General features: G+C 44.6%; 1 pseudogene; it reads left to right on the plus strand.

Annotated features, from left to right (window-relative positions):
* Nucleotides 1-9,864: 9,864 nt before the first annotated feature.
* LOC102493212 (transcription factor Sp1-like) overlaps nt 9,865-11,969 on the plus strand; it is a 10,495-nt pseudogene continuing 8,390 nt past the window's right edge.

Below are 11,969 nucleotides of genomic sequence, written 5' to 3' on the forward strand. Positions count from 1 at the left end.
GGAGGGGTTGGGGGCTGGCTTTTTCCCCCTGGGGGGGGGGGGGAGTGATTTCTTGCTTTCTGTCTGTCTCTCTTGGTCTCTCCAGTGAGTACACACACCCTATAACAAAAATCTCTCATATGAAAGGACAAGAAAACAAGCTAACAGAGATTAGTAAACTGCGACATTTAGCTAGTTAGTGGCAGCTGATCCCATTCAATGTGCGTTTGCTGAGCATCCGTGTGTACAGTATTATTCTAAGCACTATGAGAGATACAGAGATGATTAAGAGGAAGTCCTCGCTCTCAATAAATATGGCAGATAAATCATGTTCTTATGCAGGGGAGAGGAGGAGATCAGACTGGAAAAGTGGCTTTGAGATAGGGCCTTACATTCCTTGTTTAGTTTTCACAGCCGCCATATTGAAGCAGGCCAGCTCAAGGTTTAGCAGGGCTACCACCATTCTGAAATTGAGAGAGGCCTCTGCTGAGAATGAGCTGGCTGAGTGCTGAGTCACGGGTGGTCTATTCTGAGGAATGGTCAGATGAAAAATCAGGAAAGAGTATTTTAAAAAAATGAAACAGGAATCAGGATAAAGCAATTGACTTCGATTGACTTAACTGAGGAAGAATCTGTATTTGCATCTACAAATGCTGAGCACATGCTGAGCTTTTCAAGATGGTCTGGTGGTGGTCGCTGCCTCTCTCCGTGTAACCTGGTTGCAGAAAAATCCTTTCTGCTTCTCCAGCCTCTGCCTTTCACTTCATCAACCACGAGTAGAAGCAGCCAGACTTGGATCATAGGTAACAACATGAAGGAGTTTCTATTACCCCCCAGTGCAGAGGTGAGGAAATTTAATTTCAAGGACATGATACACTAGGAAGAGGAAGACTCAGAGTTTGAAGCCAGGTCTATCTGGTGGCAAGATCGAAGCTCTTTTTATAACACCATTACAGGTCATGAAATAAAAGCCAAATGAAGTCAAACGAAGAGGTTACTCCCATCTCTTTGGGGGGTGGAGGGAAAGTTTCACGAGAGAGAGTACTAGATCTGTGAAAATGTTTTGACAGAAAGCCAGTGTGGGTGGGAGTGGAGATGGTTGGCTAGAGGAGAGAATGCAGGTGAAACTGTGTGTGAAGAAACCCCATAGGGCAGTAGTGTGAGTCAAAATCTGGGGCCCTATTATATACAAACTCTTGAAAGCCAAGAAGAGACACCGGGGCTTAATTCAAAGATGGGTTTCAGTACATAATCAGAGCTGGGTTTTAGGAAGATGAACCCGTCAGCGTATGTAGGTTGCCTTGCAAAGAGAAAATTTGGAGACAGGGAGTCAGCAGGAGGTTGCTGAAATAGTCCAGGGCTGGAAACAGGTGGGTGTTCATTGGGGTAGAAAGGAGACAATGGTTCATATTGCTGTAATGGATGTGTGTCCTGCTATAAGCCAACCATGTTATAATTACGTCATTGCTGAGTACATATATTCAGTAATAACAACAGAGGTATGTGTTGAGTGTGTGCTGCAGCCCAGGTACTTTGCTAAGTGCTCTATAAGCAGTAAGTCATTGTCTACTCACATCAGCCTTAGGAGCTGGATGCTAGTATCATTCCCATCATACAGATGAGGAGATTAAGGCTCAGGGAGAAGAGAAACACACTTGAAGTCCTAGAACTAGTAATTACAGAAGACAGAACTCGACCCAGGTTTGTTTGACTCTAAGCCCATGTTGTGTCCACTACACTACACACTCAACCTTGTGGTCACCTCCTCCTGGCTCAGGCTCCCTAAACGAACACTATTTTGATAGAAATTTCAGAGCAGCCTGGTGTAGAAGTAACGTGAGCTCTGAGTGTCGCAGACCTGCATGTGGCATCGTGGCTCAGTTCATTACAAGTTAAGTCATGTTGGGGAAGTTGTCTGGCTTCCCTGAGCTTGTTTTCTTTCTGTAAAGTAGAGATAACAAAGGGCCAGCAAATGGCATAGTGGTTACATCGCTGGACTCCCACAGTTGAGGACCGTGGTTCCAGTCCTGGACCCAGTGGCTTAAAACTCATGCTAGGTGCATGTGTGTGTGTGTGCGTGCCCAAGATCCTGAGAGGAGAATGGAGGAGAAGGGATTGCAATATGGCCATACTCCCAGGGGTGATTTCTAACTTTCTGTCTCAGTCACTTTGGTGAATGCAAGTGCCCTATAACAAAATTATCTCTTAAAAAAGAAACAAACAGAGATAGCAGACCTACTTCCCAGGGTTGTTGCAAAAACTTACAGTGAAACTATACATGGGCCAGCTTTATAAACTGGTGGTTAATAAAACCAGATCACAGGGCCACCAGGTGGCATGGTAGCTGGGTGCTAGACTCACACATGGTTGCCTGTGGTTTGAGTCCCCGGCCTGATGGCTTGTTTTCTCATTTTCCCTTTCTCTCTCTCTCTCTCTGTCTCTTTCTCATCAAATTGAAGAATAACAATAAATAAATAAAATTAAATAAGTAATTTTTTAAAAAAAGAAGAAAACCGGATCGCACATATCTGACCGTGGTTTGAATCCAGGTCCCAATGGCTTGAAAAACACACCAAGCAAATGTGCACACTCAAAATCCCAACAGGATGGCGAAATAGAGGAGAAGGGATTATAGCATGACCATGTTCCCTGAGGGGCACATTCTCCCTCACTCTGTCTCTGTCTCTTTTTGACAAGCACATGTGCCCTCAGGCAATTAAAACAAAAAGAGATGTAGCATTCCCGGGCCATGTGTGGCCCACGGTAATGAGTGTTCTGTAAGTGCTAGTCATGAATGATAACAGTACAGGAGTGTCTAGACCAGGCAGTCGAGGGGTCTAGAGATCAGATGAGGACAGTGAAGAGCATGGCTATGCTAACTTGGAGAAGGGAGGCATAGCAGTCACCTTCAAATGTAGCTGGTGTTGTCAGCAGTGGAGGCAGAGAAGATGCATTCTACGTGCTCAGAAGGGCAGAACTAGGGGAGAGGAGGCTAGACCAGGAGTTTCCCACCTCCTAAAGCGATCCACATGCAAACAAGTGTCTTTGGGAGGTGAGCAGATCCTGGTGCTGGAGATTGTCCGGATAAGACCTGTGCAATCCATCCAGAAAGGGAAAACTACGTGGTGGTTCTCCAGTTTGGGCTGTCTGAATTGCCTGGAGCTTGTTGGAGTGCTGGGTTGCTGGCTTACTTGCAGAAGGTTTGCTTCATTTGACCTGGGGTAGGGCCTGTTGTGGGAAGCCAGCCGAGACAGCCTGTGAATTTGTACCTCTGGTTCCCAGATGGTGCTGACACCCCTGGTGTCTTTTAGTGTCCTTAATTGTTTTGTTTTGTTTTTAGAGGTTTTTCTGCCTTAGGGCACATGTGCTTGCTGGAGAGAGACAGAGACAGTGAAAGGGAAAGTGAGAAATCACCCCCCGGGGGGATGGCCACACCACAATCCCTTTTCCTCCATTTTTCTCTTAGGATCTTGGACGTGCACACATATGTGCCCAGTGTGAGTTTCAAGCCATGGGGTCCAGGACTCGAATCACTGTCGGCCATGTGGGAATCCAGTGACGTAAACACTATACCATCTGCTGGCCCCGGTGTCCTTAATTTTTTTTTTTTTAAATCATTTTGCTCCATAAACTTCTAAAATCTAGAAAACGCTTCTCCTTGCTGTGTGAGAGTTTGGACTGGGCCAGCCCATGGCCTGGTGGTTAAGGAGCTGGATCCCACATGACTAACTGTGAGCAGTTCAAGTACTGACGTGGCAGCCTGAAAAACATGCTAGCCATGTGTGCATGCATGCCCCAAATCTTGACAGGCTGGGGAGCTGGAGGAGAAGGGATTGCAGTGTGACCATACTCCATGAGGGTACTTTCTCTCTTTCCCCCCTCTCTCTGTCTATCTGTCTGTCTTTCTCTGATGAATATACACATCCTCTCATAAACTTTAAGGAAAAAAATTGGAGCTGAGCAGGTGGCATAGCAGTTAAGGTGCTGGACTCGCATGTGGCTGACTACAGTTCAAGTCTTGAACATCGCAGCTTGAAACTCACGTTGGGTGAGTTTGGGCATATGCATGTGTACCCAAAATTCCAAGAAGAGAATGGAGGAGAAGGGGTTGCAAAATCTCTGTCCCCCAGGGGGGTGATTTCTTGCTTTCTGTCTGTCTCTCTGGCAAGCACACGTGCCCTATAGCAAAAATCTCTCGTTAAAGAATCTCTCTTATTAAAAAAAAAAAAAAAAAAGTTTGATCTGAGTGGTTTCTTTAAGAGAGCTCTTCCAAAGTCAAACTTGGGCTTCTCGGGTCTTTAAAAATGCATTATGCGTGGTTTTTGCCTTGCTGAACACTTACTCAGAACATATTTGACCTTTTATTGATGCTTCAAATGATCATTATGTACATTTATTACCATAAAGTGCTGTCAAACCCGCAGCCATACCCTCCAGGAGGCTACTTTAAAGAAGAGGACAGTTTGTCCCTCATTAAACCACCCAGGCTGCTTTGCTTTATGTTGGTGACCTTGCTGTAACTGTGGTCCACCCTCACCCTATTGGCTATCTTTTCTCCTGTGTCAGCTTCTTCCTCCACCCACACCCCCAGAATATCAAGCCACCAAGCTTATTAAAGCAGTGCTTTCCTTTTGTACATCAATTTAAGTCATTAGCCTGTGACTTGGGGACCATGTCTCTCTGCCAAGGAATGAGTGCATAGGCTTAGGAAGTGATCAAAGAGACTTGCCACTTCTGCTAGGAAGTGCAGAGACGTATATTCACAAGGACTTAACATGTGCCAGGACTTATCTGGAGCCGTTGAGTAACTTGCTCAAGGTTAATAGATAAAAGAGTCAAGATTCAAACCAGGACCCTCTGAATGAAATTGCTGTGGCGTTTTTTACGCTGCCTGGCTCTGTTGGCGTTTTTTACAGCGTGGCTGCCAGCCTATGTAGATATTATTGTGTGCATGGTATTCTTACTTGCTATTTTTTCCCCAAGGGATGTCCTAACTTTGTTAGAAGAAATTTGAATGATTAGGATGCAAGAACCTAGCTTGGGACTTTTTGACTTAAGGAAGCTGGCTTTATGCCAGGCTCTGGGCACACAGAAATGAGGAGACAGCTCTTGCCATCTGGGAGCTCATATCCTAATGGCACCAGATACAAAGGGGGAAGGTAGGATCAGGGAGGGAGGAGCAGGAGACTGTGAATGCTGTTAAAAATCCTTTTGCGGGGAACCAGCAGTTAGCATAATGGCTATGTCGCTGGACTGCCACGTAGTCGACCGCGGTTTGCGTCCTGGACCTGGTGGCTTAAAACTCATGCCGCGCGCGTGTGCGTGCATGCCCAAGATCCCGAGAGGAGAATGGAGGAGAAGGGATTGCAGCGTGACCATCCCCCCTGGGGGGTGATTTCTCGCTTTCTGTCTCTCTGTCTCTCTCTGTCTGTCTGGTGAGCGCATGCGCCCTATAGCAAAAACCTCTCCAAAAAAAAAAAAAATCCTTTTGTGGTGGGACCAGCAGCTGGCATAATGGCTATGTCACTGGACTCCCACGTATTCTACTGTGGTTCAAGTCCCAGGCCCAGTGGCTTAAACTCACCAGGCGTGTGTGTGTGTGGATGCCCAAGATCCTGAGAGGAGAGTGGAAGAGAAGGGATTGCGGCATGGCCACCCCCCCTGGGGGGTGATTTCTTGCTTTCTGTCTCTCTGTCTCTGTCTTTCTGGCAAGTGCATGTGCCCTTGTAGCAAAAACCTCTTTTAAAAAATCCTTTTGTGCTTCTTTGGCTTGTTGGACTATGTGTTTGAATCCTTTGGGAAAGCAGAACAAGGTTGAAATCATACTGGCTGGTGTACCTGGTTTGGAGCATATTTCCCAGGAAGTCAAGTGTCTGGCCCCTGGTGCCATCACTTACTCTCCTTGGACCAACTCCCTGAGCTCTGAACTCTGATGCATGGAGAGCATATAGAGCTATTTATCTTGAGGGTTTTATTGAGATGATGGGCATATCGACCCAGTGCTCAACAGGTGTGCAACACTTACTACGGACCCCCTGGGGTCAGCAGGTGGCATGGTGGTTAAGGTGTTGGACTCCCACATGGCTGACTGTGGTTCGAGTCCTTGACCTAGAGGCTTGCTTTCCCACTTTCCCTCTCTCATTCTCTCTCCGGTGAACTTAAAAAAAAAAAAAAAAGAAGAAGAAGAAGAATAAAGAAAATTAAGTAACTATTGGGTGGTCAGAAAAGTCATGACATATTTAAAAGAAAAATTTCCCTCCCTTTCAAGTGCTTCTGTAGTATTAGATTACTCATGAGGTGTATCACATATTCTGCTTTGTACTGTTTTTGTTTTAAATAATTATTTATTTTGTTTCTCATTATCATCATTATTTTTTTTTATTTACCAGAGAGAGAGAGAGAGAAGGACAGTGAGAAAGCAAGCCAAGCCTCTGGTTCTGGGACTTGAACTGTGGTTGACTATGTGGGAGTCTAGTATCTTAACTGTCCTACTACCTGCTGGCTCATACTACCTGCTGTTATATAGTATTTAATCATATTATTGTAATACACACACACGCACACACACACACACACACAATATTTTTTAGTTTGCTATAGAGTAAGTGTGCTTGACAGAGAGAGAGGAAGAAAAAAAAACCACTCTCCAGGAGAATGGCCACACTGCAACCCCTTCTCCTCCGTTCTTCTTCCCGTCAGGATTCTGGGCACACATGCACATGTGCCCAGCACATTTCTCAAGCTGGTGGATCTGAGACTTGGACAACACAGTCAGCCATGTGGGGCCCACGTGCCTTCACCACCATGCCACCAACTGGTCTGATTATACTATATTTAAATATAAATGCACCTGTATTAGTGAGGATTCTAAAAAAAAAAAAAAGAAGAAGAAAAAAAAAGAGCCAACTGGATCAACTGGATATGTACAGACAGCTAGCTAGAGGGGGTTATTGTGGGTATTGCCCACGTGATGACTGAGGTTGCGAAGTCTCACGATCTGTGTGCTGTCTGCAAGCTGGAGAACCAGGGAAACCAGTAGTGTAGCTCAGCCAAGTCCAGGCCTGAGAACCCAGGAAGCTGATGGTGTAATTCAGTCTCAGGCCAAAGGCCAAAGAAACTGGGAGACTGCTAGAGCAAATCCCAGAGTCTGAAGGGAGAAGAACCTGGGGTTCTGCTGATCAAGGGCAGGTGAGGATGAGTGTGCCAGCTCTATAAGAGAAAGCAAATGTATCTTCCTTCTGCTCTTTTTGTTCCTTCTGGGCCCTGAACCAAATAGACGGTGCTCACCCACACTGGTGAGAGCAGGTCTTCTTACTCAATCCACTGATTCAAATGCCAATCTTTTCTGGAAACAACCTCACAGACATACCTAGAAATAATGCCTTGCCGGCTATTCTGGGTATTCCTTAACCCGGTCATATTGACACATAAAATTAACCATCACGCAACCTAGTAAATAATACATACACCATAAATATTAGCTGTGGGCTGGCACTTTGTTTTTCTGCAAACACATCCTACCTACTAAATGATGATTCATGAGGCAGAAGTTCTACCTTTGTTTCCTCTCCTGACCTGTTCCTAGCAGTGTTAGGCACAATATAGTCACCCAGTAAATATCCGTGGAATGGATTATTGTCTATCTTATGTCATTATAGCACATGATATTCCCATAAGTTTTAGTAAAGTATTTGTCCTGAAGTGTTGTAGTGCTATTACCCTAAGAAAAGGTAAACCGAGGCAAAGCATGTAAAGCAAAAAGTATTTTATTTGCCATAAATTTACTTGAGGGTTGTACCAGAGCACAGCCTGGATAAGTATTCAGGACGAGTATCCCAAACATGCTCATTAAGGACGTTTAATCTTCAGATTTTTGTTTATCAAATAATGTTCATTTATATTGCTTAGGAGTACAAACATGAATAGTAAAAACAACAAAGAAAGTTTTATTGTTATCAAAATGCATGATTATCAAAACTCCAAGAAAGGGGCCAGCAGGTGGCATAGTAGTTAAGACACTGGACTCCCACAAGGTCAGCCACGGTTCAAGTCCCAGACCTGGCAGCTTGAAACTCATACTGGGTACATGTGCCCAAAATCCCAAAAAGAGGGACCAGCAGATGGCATAATGGTTATGTCACTGGACTCCCATGTAGTCGACCATGGTTCAAGTCCTGGACCCAGTGCTTTAAAACTCATACTGGGTGTGTGTGTGTGCATGCATACATGCCCAAAATCCCAAGAAGATAATGGAGGGGAAGGGATTGTGGTGTGGCCATCCGCCCTCGGGGGTGATGTTTCACTTTCTGTCTCTCTCTCTCTCTCTCCAGCAAGCACATGCGCCCTATAGCAAAAACAAACAAACAAACAAACAAAAATACTCTTTTATAAAAAAAAAGAAAATCCCAAGAGGAGAATGGAAAAGAGATTGCAGCATGGCCATCTCCCTGGGGTAGGGGGTGATTTCTCACTGTCTCTCTGTCTTTCTCTGTCTCTCCGGTGAGCACATGTACTCTATAGCAAAAAATCTCTCTTAAAAAAAAATTATGGGAAGAAGGATAAACGTGATGACAGAGAGCTTGGTGGGAAGCTTCTGGTGCTAGCAGTTTCTTCACCCAAGTGTACACACATTAGTATGTGTGGATTTTTAATAGGAAAGGAGCCCACCTCCATACCTAAAAGGCCCATTAATGTGTGTGTACACTTTATTTTTTTTTAAATTTGCTGTAGGGCACGTGCACTCTCCAGAGAAAGACAGTGAGCGAGAGAGAGAGAAGGAAAGTGAGAAAGCCAGCCACCAGGTCCAGAGCTCAAACCGTAGTTGGCCATGTCCAGCACCTCAACCACCATGCCACCTGCTGGCACGCAAACTGATTGTGAATATATTTATATTAATCCACTAGTCCTCTTCTATGACATCTAAATCTATATCAGAATCTAACGCATCACTTTCTTCATGACTTCTGCAACTTCTTCTATGCTTGGAACTTTATTATTTTTAGTATTTTCTCTCTTTTCCGGTTCTTTAGTAATTGAAATGTCTTCTTTCTTTTGACATTTTGCACAAACTTAACATTCACAGGCACACGGTCTACACATGATATGCTAAGAGTCCTTCACTGTCTTTTGTGAGCATTTAACACTTGGTTGGAACGTGCTTACCGAACTTGTCATTTTTGAAGCTAAACGTATTCTGGTGCTTCTGAGGCTGGAACGAGCCACATGGCCTTTCCAAAAACTCGCTGCTGCCCAGACCACGCAGTTCGCAAGGGGAAAGGTGTAGGATACGCTGAGGAACTAGCCCCAAGGTGTCGATGCTTCTGTCAATGATCCTGAAGGAACTCTAATGGGAGATGAGGGAGGGGACAAGGATGAGAGCATTTGTTTGGGGACAACTATCCTTAGCTACCAGGACCAATAACAAGGGTAGTGTCATTCTGAGGTTGGACAGGCGATCTCTGGACAGATGTTTTCACAGAAATTCCTTGCATCAAGTCGCAGTGGCCTTGACATAGATGGGAAAGTTGATCTGCGTAGTGTAAAGTCCTGGGTCCTTAAGGTCCCTAAGACTACAGACTTGTCTGGAGATCCAAAATGAAGACCCACAAACATTTGGAAAGTACCAAAAAGGGAAGTTTTCATAGAAAAGTGAGGATTTTAATAGGAAAGGCATACACCTCCATACCTAAAAGGCACGCGAGTGAGCCGCTGCCAGAGAAGGACCACGGCACGAGGCACGTGTTTACATTTATTCCAAGAGCTGATCATGAATATTTAGCAGGAGAAGGTCTGTCTAGTATCTGGCTTCTTTCTTTGAATTCGCAGACTTTTTCCTGCACTTGCGCATCTCTCTCACAGGTGAGGAATTCAATGACCTAATCCCGCATGCTCAGTGTGGATTTAGAAGGTATGAACATCTTTATTTGGAAGAATTGCCCGATTAATTTATTGCCCCAGTGAGAATTGGGACGTTGACCAAAACGTCTCATTGGGTCCCTTTGTATTTATGAGAAAGGGTAAGAGGGAAGTTTATAACTATCCCTATGCGTCTTCCTCAGGTCCAAGGAAGGAAAATGAGATCTGCCTTACCTTCCTGTCGCCAGGAGCTGGTAGGGAGGAAGACTCTCTGCAGATAGTCTGGTTGTAACTCCTGACAAGTTGTGACTAATGCGGCCGATGTCCTTCTGCTATTTTCTTAGGACTAACTGCTCATTTCTAGCAACTGCTTATCACAGCCTTTGTGCACGGTTCCAGTTCTGGCAGAGTTCTCGAAATAGCAGCTCTTGTTATCAGGCATGCTAATGTGAGAAAACACCTCCTCCATGGCCTTCCTGGTTCAGTTGAGTCAGCATTGACATAAGTGACTCCATGTTGATTCTGAGAAACTCGCACAGTGTTCACATACTGCCCTGCTTTACAGTTAACTGCTTCCATGTCTCCTCATTGGTCTGTGACCATTCTATAGACAAGGACCGAGTCTTTATGACCTAAGACCCAGCACAGTTTGTCATACGCAGTCAAAGGTAGATACACAGAAATGCATTTATGTTAAATGAATGATGCTCAAGTTTCAAGGATCCTCACTCGAAGGAACACCTCTCAAAGCCCTGAGTTGATGAGCCTACTCGATTCAGAAAGTAGAACATGCACTGCATGAGAACATTTGAAATGCTTTGGAACCTTAATAGAAAGAAACTAAATAGAGATTTTCCCACATTGAACAAACCCTACAATTATATGACATTAACAATAGCTATTTGTACAGCTAAAGCTTTTCCAAACTGTCAGCAATTAAAACATTTTTTTTTTTTAGCAACCATGTTGGAAAAATAATTGAACTATCATTTTTTTTCTCTCTGTATAAAATGGTATTATAGGGCTGCTTCTATTACCTTGTGGTTAAGGGAGCTGAATCCCACATAACTAACTGTAGTTCAAATCCCAACTCTACAGGTTTCAAAAACTTTGCTAGGAGCATGTATGGAAAACCCTGACAAGATGGACATAGAAAGGGAAAAGGATTAGAGTGTGACCATGCCCCTTGAGGGGGTGCTTCCTCACTCTCCCTGGTGAATGCGCATGCCTTCTGGAAATTAAAACAAAAAATTCAATGATTTGGGACCAGCAGTTAGCGTAATGGCTATGTCTCCGGACTTCCATGTAGTCAACCGCGGTTTGCTTCCTGGACCCGGTGGCTTAAAACTCACTCCAGGCGCGTGTGCGTGCATGCCCAAGATCCCAAGAGGAAAATGGAGGAGAAGGGATTGCAGTGTGGCCATCCCCCCTGGGGGGGGGTGATTTCTCGCTTTCTTTCTCTCTGTCTCTCTCTGTCTGTTTGGCGAGTGCACACGCCCTATAGTGAAAACCTCTCCAGAAAAAAAAAAAAAAATTCAATGATTTAGCAATCAAGATCTTCAAAGAGTGAGTGTTGCACTCAAAACATTGGTCTAAAAGTTTGTCACATCTGAGCAACAACAACAAAAGACTGTAGCCACTCCTTTTAATGTCTTAATCTATGCTTCAGGGAGGGCTAATTCGTCAAAGTGATTCACGGATTCACACACATTTTTTTTTTTTACCAGTCCGTTTCCTTTATTTTACATTCTTTCTCTTCCCCTAACTTTAAATCGTTTATCTTTTTATTCTTTTCAGACCAAGATGACTCCATGGATGAATGGCAGCCGTGATGAAAATGGAAAAAGGAGTTGGTGGCAATGACGGGGGTACTGGCAGTGGAGGTGGCGCCTTTTCCAAAGCTCAAAGCAGCAACACAGGCCGTAGCGGCAGCAGTGGAGGAGGGCAGAAATCCCAACCATCCCCTTTGGCTCTGCTGGCAGCAATGATGTTGCCTCTGCCTCCTTGATTCTTTTTTTTTTTTTGAGACTTTTTTTTTCACCATAGGGTGCATGCACTCGCCAGAAAAATAGAGAAAGAGAGAGAAAGCAAGAAGTCACCCCCCAGGGGGAGTGGCCACATCACAATACCTTCTT

This window comes from Tupaia chinensis, unplaced genomic scaffold (assembly GCF_000334495.1).
Source record: "Tupaia chinensis unplaced genomic scaffold, TupChi_1.0 Scaffold000165_2, whole genome shotgun sequence".
Classification (NCBI taxonomy): domain Eukaryota; kingdom Metazoa; phylum Chordata; class Mammalia; order Scandentia; family Tupaiidae; genus Tupaia; species Tupaia belangeri.